General features: G+C 32.9%; 1 long non-coding RNA gene across 1 annotated transcript in view; it reads right to left on the reverse strand.

Annotated features, from left to right (window-relative positions):
* Window positions 1-8: 8 nt before the first annotated feature.
* LOC125503502 overlaps window positions 9-12,930 on the reverse strand; it is a 137,057-nt gene continuing 124,135 nt past the window's right edge. The window contains exon 6 of the long non-coding RNA XR_007280922.1: window positions 9-172. This is a non-coding gene — a long non-coding RNA (uncharacterized LOC125503502). The remainder of the gene's footprint in view (window positions 173-12,930) is intronic.

Below are 12,930 nucleotides of genomic sequence, written 5' to 3' on the forward strand. Positions count from 1 at the left end.
TTACCGATACAAATATTCAGAAAATGGCCACCCTGTATTATGCTTACTTTCTTAAAATATACTAATAATCCTTTGTAGCTTGTTAAGTTGAGTATCTTTCGTTCACTGCACCATTTCTGGAACCGATCAAAAGCTTCTTGGCAGTTCTTCCGTAGTTTCCCTGGCACAAGATCTGAAACAACATTAAAAGCTTCGTTCTCGATGTCACATGGCAGATTATCGCTTGAACTCATTACGAAATGTGTAATTTTAAAACACAATTTGGCAATGATTCTGATGGCAACAACAAATTTTCATTACCGGTGTTCTGTATTCAATTTTATAACTAACTATTTTTCCTCAAATAACTATTAAAATAATAATAGTTATAGTTGCACTTAAAATATTGTACGTAACACGTAGGATATTATATTATTAACGCACTTATGTGATTACACGATTCGGCCCCCAGCCTCGTCGTGCAAATCTTCACATGCGTGCGTTAATAATATTCATATCCTACTGGTTACGTAAATAAATATTATAATGGTGTATTATGTAATGGAAAGAGTTGAAATATTTTGGAGTAAAGTATATTTTAGAGCTAGTTGTAAGGTTGCACTCATAAGATAATTACTGAAACCCAACAAAAAACGGGATTCTGTATGTGAATTTCTAGTTTGAGATGCGGCTGCTGCTTTTGAAATCTTAGGGCAAATTACGAAGCATTGAAAAACGCCCCAAATCATCTGTTGCAAAACTGCTGCTACACTAGAGCACTTTACAGGAGTTCTCGCCGAAAAAATCTTGTAAATGTTCAGTTGAACAAAAAATCAGTTTTCTTCTAACTAATAAAATACCTCTGAATTGTTCAACTCTGAGACTCATCACTTAACCAAATTGCGATATATTAAAACTAACTATTCGTTAACAGGTTGAACATTCCCAATCACATTCCACGTTCTTTTCTCTAAAGAGATAGTGAAACAATCATCTTGGTTTTGTAATTGAAATTGTCTTATTATTTTTGACAATTTGATCATTCTAGGGGGATTTCGTAACGTATGTGTGATGGCTTCCGAATAAGTCCTTTTAGTTTTATGTGGCCATAACACCGGGTTCACTGATTATACAAGATCGATGCGATCAATTGATGCCAATACGGCACAAAACGTGAAATGCGATGGCATTCCGCGTTTTAACCGCCGCCTCGTAAACTGAGCATATATGGTGAGTTCGCATCTTCAATCATAACTGAGATGTTACAGCTCCCGTGGGAAACACCGGCTGATAAATCAAACACAGAAGAAGCCAATTTATTTATCATTCCTATGGCTTTCTTCCTCAGAACGATCGTTTTAACTAGAGCAGCTGCTCATAAAGTATATTTATTTTCTAAATGTTCGGATAAAAAATATAATTTGATGCACATTATTGTTTCGTTTTATACTAAATTCGTTTTTTTTAATCAATAAATATTGGTATTTGTTGACAAAAGTTAACTTCTTCGGTCTACAGCACTGGCGTAAAAAAATCCAATAACTGTGAAATTTATATCTATTTTCGATGAAGTCTCCGATAACGTCTGTCCTATTGAGATACCTGTTAACTGAAAATTGATAATTGACTTTAATAGATGCTTATTAATCTTCGCGAGTGACTTTTATTGTAAAAGCGTACCCATTTGAGCTAACTGTACAAATGACATCATCCGTAGAAGTACAAAGGCCGTAAATTGCCGCCAAGTTAAAATCTGTTAACTTTGAAACTACGAAACCCTATCCATGCGAAGATAAGTCGATTATCAATCTTAGCATCTTGCGTTCCGACTGTAGATATTTAAGAGAGTTAGATAGTTCTAAAAGTAGTCGTGAATACGGCTTTAGATATCATAAACCATTCGGAATGTCAGTGAGGAAGAGCAGAGCAAATTGGAAGGCTCGTGAATCAAGGAGGATGTTAGATGAAATAACATGACAACTCGATAGCTCAAGGCCTGCAGATTCTCGTTTGAATTTGAATATTTTATCTAATACAATACCAATAAATTTCTGATCAATCTGTATTAAGAATGGATTTGTTAAAGTATGGCCGTTAATCAAAAAATTTTTTTTCCGGAACGGAAAACACTTTTGCATTAACAATTCTATTACTATAAATTTCATCTTCAGAAACAGGTTTTTTCGATAACGTATTTTCGTTTGGTTGCTACAACACTCAAATAATTGCAATAAATTGATAGCCAATAGCTCTCTATATTATTCTTATATATTTTTATTATTTCTTAATAAAAATTTAAAAATTATATTTTTCTGTCCTCCAATCTTCCACAAGTTTCGTTGCCTGTGGAATATACATATCGGGTGTCAATTTGAAAACTTCCCACCCTTAATAACTTTCTTGCAGTTTAAAATATGAAAAATCGGAAAGACCCGTAAATTTTATTTGTAAGGGGAACACTTTAAATTAATATTTTTAGCCTTGTTTCAACTCACAAGGACGGCTAGATGTCACCCTTATAATCGTAAATGGGAAGGGGGGTTAAGTGGCACATTGTTTAAAGGGCGTCCACTTCTCTTTACATTAGTTACTACTTTGTTGCTTTTTGTTCAGAGGTTTTCGAATAATGGCGTCTCAAAATTATGGAAATAATTAAACTTGCCTGCATTGAAATTTTGGTTTTCAGATTAGTGTTTAAACAAAAATTCTGTCATTGGATGTACAAATGATTAGAAGATTCGGTTATACCGCTAAAATCGTTAAATCACAGGAAGAAAATCTAGTTGTAAAAAACAGTGTAATCTTCTAATAATTTGTATTACAAGGAGACAAGGACCCAATTCAATTGTTTTTGTGTAAATACTAACCTGAAAACCAATATTCGAATGCAAGCAAGTTTAATTGTTTCTACTACTTTGAAACGCGATTATGAGGGAAACTCTGGACAAAAAGCAATAAAGTAATAACTAATGTAAAGATAATTGAACGGCCTTTAAAACGATGTGCCACTTGACCCTCTTCCCATTTAAGATTCTAAGGGTGACATCTACCCGTCCTAGGGGGCTGAAGCAAGGAGGCCAAAAATATTGATTTAAAGTGTCCCCTTACAAATAAAATTACAGGTCTTTCCGATTTTTCATATTTTCTATAACTGCAAGAAAGATATTAAGGATTGGAAGTTTTCAAAATGAAGTTTTTTGAATTCAAATCAAAGTTTTTGTTGGAGTTTGTAAAATTTGTGACTTTTAAAGAAGCAACAAAGCACTTAATTTTGAGGACAAAAAGGGTTTGAAAATTAAATTGCTTGAGTGTTTAGTGAAAGAGAGTGCAAAAAAGTGCACGACTAGTGGGACACTGCGTATTCTTATTGTTGTGTTTTAACATTTTAGAGGCGATCAGAAACATTATATTCTTTGGTAATTGAATTCTTGCTGCATCAAGTTCTTTGCTTCGCTTCTTTAAACAATTATCTTTTTATTATACAGATAAAATAAGTATTAAGTTATGTAGACAGTTATTTAAAAGAGTCGGTTAGAAAAAAATGCGTTTGAAAACTTGATGACTTCTGGCACATCAGTACCTAATCCACAACTGCAATGATATTAAAAAAATAAAACAACAATACATAATAATAATTGTTACATTTTGATACAATAAATTGACACCCTGTATAAAAAGGTAATTGTTATTTTGTTCTAAATTTTATTATCAAACATTATGTGGTTGGTGCAATCAACAATTTTTTGTTTTGTTTGTTAAACTCTTATCTAAATGCAATCTCTTTTTCTAAAAATATCAGATTTTACGTTTATTATACGCTATAGTGAGTCGAATGATATCAATTTAAAACCGTCATAAAATCAATTTACAATCAAGACCAGAACAGATATTCTGAATTACATGACCAATCGATCTAAAGTATATAGAATTGATATTCAATTTTATGTACAGATTCATAAAATAGTTGATTGTTTCCTATCGCTCACATAAAACGATGCTGAATAAGAAGCCGGCGTCAATTAAGGCAATTATGCAAATGGATTTATCATTCGAATTATTCGAATTAATTAACAAGGCGAGAATTAAAGCCTTCTGCTGCTATCTTTATTCGAAGGGAAATTGGCGGAACTATAGGCTGCGGCATAATTTCGCTAATTTGATTTGATTGTGCCGATACATCTTTATGGTGATTTCTATTCGGTAACATTCCTAACATTTAAAGGGCTTGATACAGCAAACCGTTGAAAATTATTATATGAACAGAAATTTGAAATATTATTATAGGATACAGTTTCGAAGGGTTTTTGCAAAAAAATAATTTCTATTATATGATGGTCTCCAATAAGAACTTTTTAATCCGTTTGCAACAGATAGGTATATAAATCACTATTAGCAATTTTCTTCAACTTGATTGATATAATTGAAAACTTGTCGACGTGATTTACTAAAGATTCAGTATAATTTATTTTCAAATCCAACTGCATTTTTCAGGTTCATTTTCACCCGTTTAAAAAAATTATAATATTGTTTTCTTCTTAATTTTAGTGCCCACTTATAGATTTTGTAATAAAAATACAGTAATAAATCCTAAAACTAGTTAATTAAATTTTCTGTGTCAAAACGCAAGAATAGACTTTGGGATATGTTGCCTATTTGAGAGCATAATTTTCCATTGAACAGTTATAAAATTTGTTTTACAGACAAATTTGAAATAGTAAGAAACGGAACAAATTCTTGTTAATTGCTCAAAATGTGCACAGAACTGTGCGAACTACAGTGCGAAACTGTAATTACATTATTTCGCTTAAGCTAATGTTCAGATGGTTAAGTTAAGAAGGTAATTAACACCAACATGCATAAATGGCGCTTTGTTTTGAATGCAGTTAAATTGCATGCAATGCATAAACTAGAAAATTATAAAGAAATTAAAAAGAAAAACAAAAGATAACCGAAATTAATGGTGCATTAAAGACCTGCCCAACTTCGCTTATTTAACTGATTCTGGATCTTTAAAGCTCTAGAAGTTACTCTTATGTATCTCGTTATATGTGGAAATTTCGCTTTCTTAAATGTAGTTAGTTAACTTAATATGTCTAATACATATCATCATACTTTACAACCTCTCAGTTTATTCATTCATTAGAAACAATGCTATGCTTTATTGCTTGGGTTTCTGGAAAATTTCTGTATTTAACTCGGAAATTAAACTATATTGCATAATGAAACTACCAGATCAGTGGTAAAACATTCTTCACTTAAGAAAATAATTGTGTATATCATACCTGATAAAATTGCAAAATCTTGGAAGCCTACTAATTAGCATCAATATTTGAACCGAAAAATAAAAAGGCTCCGCAAGTTATTGTTTAAGTTTGAAGTAGGTAATAAATAATGTTGTGACTCTTTCATTATCTTAAATATGTGTAAGGACACAGGCTAACATAATCCTGACAAAGCTGGAACTCATTATTAAATATTTGCCTTTCTAAAGCGATGGAAAGGCGATCGGAGTACTTGATATAGACAGTTCTTTCTCTTTATACGTACCACTATATGCAAATCTAAAAATATCACGTTATTGCATGTTACATGCAAAATACGAGCAAAAAGTCGTCCAATACAAGGGAACTAAAATTGGCTAATTTAGGATGTGCATACATTGAAAACCGCTCGGTATATATCTCTCAAAGGTATTCTAGGCCTTATATGCATTGGCAGTATATTATTTTAAACGACTTAATATTGAAATGAACCCATAAAAGACGCTTTTCCCCAGTTTGTTTTCCGATTTGTGTCTTTAAGGCTTATTTATTGCCTCTAGTAGGATTTATGGGAATTCGTTCGATTATACAGTGTGTTCGGCTATAAATATACGTTCGCTCTATTGCGTGATTGTTATACCTTTAGGATATATATTATGTGGCAATGCATGAAATATATCAATTTGTCATATTGCTTTAGGGTGGGTTTGCTTTTTAAGGCGGAGTTCTGTTGAGTAAGAGAGGCTGATTCTAATATTAACACGCATTTGCATCTGTGCCTCACTCGTTAACTCACTATTCTCAGATTTAAAGTCAAAATGTTTACAATTATTCTTAAAAATTTATCGCCTACATGCACATTTTGCCATGTTTTGACGCCAAATAAAAGCGATAGATGAATAAGTTTTTTGGTCGATTTCTATTACATTTTATAATGTACATTTTCATTTTCTTTTAATTATTCTCGATTTAGCTCATATTTTCACATCGATTTGTATAAGTATATTTGTTTTTTATAACTTCATAACCAACTCCTCAAACATGCTTTTTTCTCAATATCTTTTCTATTCTTCTTTCAATTTTACTTCTATACTGGACCGTCTACTCCAAAACGCTTATTAATAAAAAATGGCTTTCCGACTTGAACATCTACCGCAAAATCGCCACCTTGTGTGAACGATATTTGACGTGCTGTTTCATAATGTATTAATGCTGTTTACGTTTTGGAAGCTCGATACTCCTATAGGAAAATTCAAAATAATATGACCTGTACATTTAAACTATAAAAAAGTAATATCGCAGAACTTTAAATCAGATGCGCGCAAGTTATATTGAAAGATTTGCTCAGCTTCAGTGGTTAAATCATTTGATAATAATTACGAAACAGCTGAAGGACCACCAGGAAGAGGTTAGACAAATAAAACCGTTGTAATGGGCGACATGAGTAATTCAACGATTCTTAGAGTCGCTGTTGTTGATAGGATAATGTCTAGAAACGGTCGCAATATATGTCCAACGATTAGATCAAATCCGCCAAAAGCTAGGTTGCAATATTAGAATCATAAATCCAGGGCCGGTCTGCTAACGGATTACGTATGGTCCATTCTTCGTCGGTTGGCGCCCACACGGCCATCGACCATCATGGGCCCCCCGCCCCATAGGCGAACTTTACGAGGCCCCTTAATGTTCCAGCATAACAAACGAGCACCGACTTAAAATATTTCAGATCCCCAACGGGGATTCCATTGTGTAGAAACCATATTTATTAGAGAATCTAGTACTTTATTGGTTAAATTAGAATTTATTTCGAGCTGGAACCTGATAATTTTAGCGCAAGACTCTGATAATTTCACCTAGTCATATGTTCCGAAACCAAACAGCTCGTAGGCTTGGAGAATACTTCCCGAGAAACCGTTGAATTCGATGCTAGGCTTTAACCTTTCAATATAATTTTTTACATATAGCTTGAGAGCAATACATCGATTTGGAAACAAAATGCAATTTGATGATGCTTTCTGCTGTCCAAAACTACTTTGGTTCAAAGTCAAAGATAAATGATGAGCGAGCAACTTTCATGGGATTCTACACGTGCTAAAAACATTTTGATAATCTGCCTTTTTCGATTTTTGCTAGCTGTCCTAACTTATGTTGTACGAGAATTGATATATTTGGTGTGTTGCGGTTTAAACACACGCGAAATGATGTTTTTGATTGGAAGACCTTTTTATAATCAAACATTTTTGCTTTGTCATTGCAGCCACAAAACTATGAATGTTTCTATGAAATGAATGATCCCATCCGAAATATAACTCAATTTAAACAGCTTTCTCCTGAAAACTGATCAAGGATGCTTATAAAAGTTTGTATCAAACTGTACTTTACGTAACTGTATTTTATCCAATTCCTTGATTTCTGCAATTTTATTTGGAACCAGGTACTTAGTTGGTGGAATTTCTTTTACATAATAGAAAATGTGAATTTGGCTCTAAGGTTTCGAATAAAATATGCTAGATGTCGATAATCTGTTTGAATCGAAATATTTGCAGTTTAATCTGTTTTTTTTCTTATTTAAATTTAATCGGTATCTTTAAATTTACCAAAATGTTGTAAATTTGGGTAGTACACGTAAAATTTGGGTACTACACTACTACAAGAGTTTATGTGATCAGACATTAATATCATCCTACATACAGGGTCATTCAAAATTGGCGTCATTCTTCTGGAGGTGTGGTCTTGCAGTGTTTTACGAGTACAGGAAAAATAGTAAAAAAAAATTGTTTTTAAAAACTGAGAAATTTGCAAAAAACTATATTAGAAAAACGGCAACGACGTTTTCAGGGTAATCTGGCTAATTAACATTACGTAAATACCTGTTGCTTCGTAATTATTTAAAACTCCTTTAACTATGGATAAATAGAGAAAGTGACAATAAGATAGACAAGGCTAAACGGTAAATTCAACAGGAATCGTTGAATGACGAAACCTATTTCGAAACTCATAACCTGGAATTATTAATTTGTTTACAAATTACAAAAACATACATTTGAGTCTGTAACTCCAAACAAGTGCCCGTGTAATCACCTTATTATGCACTCTTTTCGAGCAGCTTCTCGTATTCGGTTAATTAACTTCTGCTCAATTTATACCGGTGTTCAGTAATCCATTAGTTTAATGTGAATCTTACATACGTGTTAGGAATGTAGCCGATTTTATTTAATTAATGTTACTGTAGCATTTCCCCTGAACTAATCACATATCCGCAAATTCGTGAAAAGAAATTCAAATTAAGTCACAGTTTGACAAATTATTGTTATTATTGACAAGGGCTATCCACCTACCACCTATCTGTTAATGCCAAAAAGTATCATTGCCGCTTTGACTTTTTGCCAAAAAATTGTAGACGAGAACTTCTTGAATATCAAAAATTTCCGTAATTTGAAGCAAAGATCGTAATTTTTCTTTTGAATGCTTAAGTATTCCAATATGCTTCCAATTAAACTTAGAACACTTTCAAAATAATGCTTAATAACAAAGTTGAAATTCGATTTTCAACTGTTAATATTTTTACTCCTTAAAAGGAATGACACCAATTTTGAATCACCCTGTATACAGTGTCTTGAGTGAGTGTTGAGTTGCGCTTTTAAGTTGTTTCCGCTCTCTGAGTTAATGAGTTATAACTAATTTATTAAAGCGGATTAACGGTTTGCGAGACTTGAAACTGTTTAATAAAACTGTCTCTGACTGCGACTGAACTCACTTTGTACAAACTGAGTTACTGCGTCGGTGCGTTGAGTTGGAGCACCAAGCCACTTGATCAGCTCTGCGCCAACCGTTAGACTTAGGTAGAGGATATTGTACATGAAATATATTTAGAATTTGGAGTAGAAATATAAAATGTAATAAGATATAGAGTGTTTCATTTAAAATAAGCAAGTTTATACCTACTTCCGGTATAACCGGAAGTGTGGAAATTTTTAGAATATTTTAGACCACTTGCCTCCAGTGTTTTCGGCACACGGTTCAATTTTCAAATTTCCCCTAATTATCATTTGCCAGATATCGATCGCGGCGACTTCCGGTGGAACACCCTTTATAGCGCGAACATTTTCTTCTATTTAGAATCGCAGTTATATACAGTTCAAACTGAGCATCTTGATGATCTCCAAAAAAGTAGTACCATCCGCGCACTACGGCTGATCAAGGAATAGTTATAAAAGTGTATCCCATTATAGCAATTAAGTCAGTGTTTTATTTTTTCTATATGAAGGTAGGGCTATTTAACTTTTGTTTATCAATAGTTTTTTTGGGGGATCCACTCTAACGCATCTCCCCAGTTCCACCCAATGTTTTAAAAAGTTCCCGGCTTATTTCATGGAATTAGTGAAGACCTTAAGATCAATAGCACAATAAAGCATCTACCTACTTAGTATTTTAACTAATTGTGTATGCCTACTTATTTTAATTAATTGTCTATGCCTACTTATTTAAACCATATTATGCTAGATACTCTTGCATAATACCTGCATACTAGATATTCTTGTTTCATGAAATCAACAATGGATTATGAAAAGCAGTAATAAAGAAAATGTTGATTAAGGAAATCAATGGAACTAACCCAATGGGTGTTTACCGATGCTTAGACGGCGGTATAACAACAAGGAAATTTGCATACGTTTATGTCACGGTACCGCCAATTGCCTACCTCCATGTCCCCCATTCCGCTGTAAATATCACGTTCTAATGCGAAATTTGCCAATTAAATTCGTCATACATTTATGTAGCAGGGACAGGATGTGTAGAAGGGAGAGCTACGCAGCTTCGCAGCACCAACTGCGTTTAAGTTGGATTTTTGTTCGGTTTCTTTAATGCTCTTGTATTTTCCTCGTTTAATTGGTTTCAATCGTTAATTCGAGTTCGCTTACGACCATCTTCAATTTTATAGTATCTATACGTCTTCGGGTATACGAGAAGCAGCTCGTGTTTTTTCCTTATTTTATCTTTAATGAAGAAATCCTGCGCTTGGTTCAAACGTAGATGGAATGAAACTAAGGTTTAAATCCTGTAAACTAACCATTTTTTTCAGTCAACTGCAAAAATTTAAAAAAGGAAAATCGGACTGTAAATTTTATAAATAATGGAGACCATTTGTCATCTTTTACTGTAACGGACCAATGTTCGATTGGAAAATTTCTCAAATAATCTTGGCTTAAATGAATTAAATTCCATAAGTTTATAATTTTTCTCAATCTAAATGGCAAATTATCCAAAAAACATGAATTAGAAAATCAGTAAATTTAAACATTTACTCGTTCCATATTTCACAAACAAGCATCACTTCTTCGCTTTTCTTCTTTCTTATGCTTGCAGGCTTTTTTCAACCTGGTGTCATACGTTTTTTTATTTAATAAGCGCTGTAACATCCCGCTTTATCCCATTATTAATGACACATTTTAATCTTAAACTTTATTGTATTAGTAGCATTTTGATTAGCATGATTAGGTAGAAACACCGTATAATCCAGAATAGCACTCTGAATTTTACAATAAATAAATTCGCAAGGTTTCAGAGCTATTCTTGCAAAATAAACCCACGATTTAATACACAAGCACCCCATCATCAGGTTTTACTAGTAAATTGGAACCTTTGTTGTATGTCTCTACAATTTGTCTAAAAACAAATTCTTATCGACTCGAGAAATAAATCAAGCTTTATCAAAACGGAAGCAACAGTATAAAAACTGGCTATCAAAGCGGTTTACAGTGCAATAAAAATATACAATTTTGGGCAATTGGTCTAATTAAGACTTAAAAACATGCTGGAATGAGTAATTTAAGGACACCCAAATTTTTTTGTTTTGTAGTAACACATGTAAACTCCTTTACTTATTATTATTTATTCCAGAAAATTCCTTCTAATGAAGCCGATCATAATTTTTGTTTTAACTTTAAAAAGCTTCTAGAAACTAATAACTAATAAAAAAAATAAACAAGTCAGACAGACAGAAGCAAAATAAACTTGTTCTGTTCGGACGAGCAGTGATATGAATTTGCTATAATCAGAAATAAGATAATTATACCGATACTATTTCTTCATTGGTTTGGTTCAAGATATTTTCGCGGATTCCGTTCGTCCAAAACTATGTTGGTGAAAGCAACCAATAGCGAATTTCATGAGAGACTATCAATCGTAGACAATTGAAATGAAATTGTCCATTAAAGTTTCAAGTGCCTATAAATTCGCCGTAATCTCATGAAGCGATTAAGAATTGGATAAAAGATAATTTTAGTTTTTACAATTGTTGTTAAAGCATCCAATAACTATGCTAGCAATTAAGGACAAATGCGTTGTAGCTGGGTGTTCTGCAATTACTACTGCAGTAAATAGCTAATTACATCTGCAAACAATGACGTTGAGTAATCGTTTAAGCCCCAAAACTCAATAGAAGAAACGTTGAAGATATCGCATGCAATTAACACGACAAATTCGAATAATCGCTTTTTGTCTTCAGTCATTTAGAATCAACGCGGATATTACTTTATTTTCTTGGTTTAATCTCTACGCCAGTTCCTATTAGTATCTGTTGTTGTTCCCTATTCTCACTAAAAGATAAAAATGTTCCATTCGAGTTGTTATTGTTGTTCTGTTTCCTAGAGTGAGCTCCTTCTGTTCTTCTGAAAAACTCGAATCATTATTCTCCTTAAATCGTACTCGTCTGAGATCTTAACAGCTTAATCATCTGCAAAGTGTAAGGTAATACATATAATTTTCAATTGGAACCTGATTTGATAACATTTTTTCTTCTGCTTTCCAGGACGTATGTTAGGTATATTTTAAATAAAGTTGGTGCAAATTTTAACTCTATCTAAACTCATCCGATATTTTAAAAGCTTTGAGAGTGAGTTTTCAAGTTTAATTTATTAGGAATGTTATATTTCTGGATTGCCTTTAGAAGCATTATTTAGGGACCTTTTATCTAATACTTTCTACATATTTTCTTCGGAGACATATGCCTTTGTGAAAATCACAAATAATACATGTATGTATTTTGTTATTACTGTTAGCTAAATTTCTTTCTGGATCGTTCAGCTCTGAACCATGCTTGTTCGTATTTGTCTAAGTGTCCATATTGTATATTCATCACTAAATCTACTGACTGGAATTTCTTTACGTTGGTTGCTTTCTTCATATATTGGTATTACTACTATATCCATTTTTACAGGGTGTTCCGCAATATGTGGGCATGGTCTTGGATTTGTACAGGGGACGTTAAAAAAACATAACAAATTTCTATAAAAAAATCCAGAGGGCTTAGGGACTTGACCCCCTAGGGCACCCCTAGGTCCCAAAGGACCCATGAAAACATTTTTAGCATTTTGGTTTTCCAGGACTGGACTAGGTGGAGCACAGTAATTTTTTTTACCCTTTACAATGGAGCACACCGCATTAAAATTGGATTGCAAAAATAATGCATTAAAATCCGTATTCAAGAAAAATATTTTTTCTTCGAAAACCATTCTGTTTATCGATATGAATCAAGAGTGTCTTTTTTTCAGTTTAAGGTTAAAGCTACCTAAATACATTATTTTCGTGTCCCTGTACAATGAGGTAAAAAACATATCACTATTATTGTGCTCCACCTAGTCCATCCCTGGCAAACCGAAATGTTAAACATGTTTTCATGGATCCTTTT

Source organism: Dendroctonus ponderosae, unplaced genomic scaffold (genome assembly GCF_020466585.1).
Source record: "Dendroctonus ponderosae isolate FM_Combo_2020 unplaced genomic scaffold, Dpon_F_20191213v2 Dpon_F_20191213_2, whole genome shotgun sequence".
NCBI classification, from domain to species: Eukaryota; Metazoa; Arthropoda; class Insecta; order Coleoptera; family Curculionidae; genus Dendroctonus; species Dendroctonus ponderosae.